Source organism: Pygoscelis adeliae, unplaced genomic scaffold (assembly GCF_000699105.1).
Source record: "Pygoscelis adeliae isolate BGI_AS28 unplaced genomic scaffold, ASM69910v1 Scaffold718, whole genome shotgun sequence".
Lineage (NCBI taxonomy): Eukaryota > Metazoa > Chordata > Aves > Sphenisciformes > Spheniscidae > Pygoscelis > Pygoscelis adeliae.
This window is the reverse complement of record NW_008825299.1, coordinates 361,814-362,545: the sequence shown is the minus strand read 5'-3', so window position 1 is coordinate 362,545 and position 732 is coordinate 361,814.

The following is a 732-nucleotide window of genomic DNA, read 5'->3' as shown; positions in this document are numbered from 1 at the left end:
AGGTTCCCTTCCCCCTTCTCATGGCCGGGGGGGGGCAGCGGGACCCCCCGGGGGACGGGGATGGGAGGGTCCCTCCGTCCTCACCCACCCCAGCCATGTTCCTTGACTCCAGATTCAATTTTTCCACCTCCTGAGCTTGTGAGACCAGTGATGGAGCAGGAAGTGATGGGTTGGGAATCTCCCGGTGGGGCACGATCTGGACCCGGCACGTTGCCACGGCTACGGCGATGCTGTGAGAGCACATTGGCGCAAACTAGTTTTGGGCTGGACATCCCAAACTGGGAGAGCTGGTGGGGCAAAGCCTGGCAGAAAAGCCAACGGCAGAGCCCGGGGGATCCAAACTGCCACCAGGAAGGGGATGGACAAACCCATCGCATGCCAAGAAATGGGGAATTTGGTTTTATTCCCCAAAAGTTGGCTTCTTCCCAGCTAGGGCAGATGCTGCTTTGGCAGAGCGATGGGAGGATTGTGCCCGTGCCAAGTGGTTTGGGATGTGCCGAGGCGGCTTTTTGGGACGGACCTGAGGAAGGGGAGCATCTTTGCTGCTGGGATGGGGATGCTCGGATGCTCCCGCTTGGAGCAGTTGGGATTTTTGCCCCCTTTGCATGTCAGGACGTAGCAGTTGGGAATATATAAATGAAATTGTGAGTCGAGGGTGTGGCGGAGGTGAAGCCGAAAATAGCTGGGAGGGTTTGGCTGGAGCCTTGGGGATGGTGGCGGATGGGGACGGGG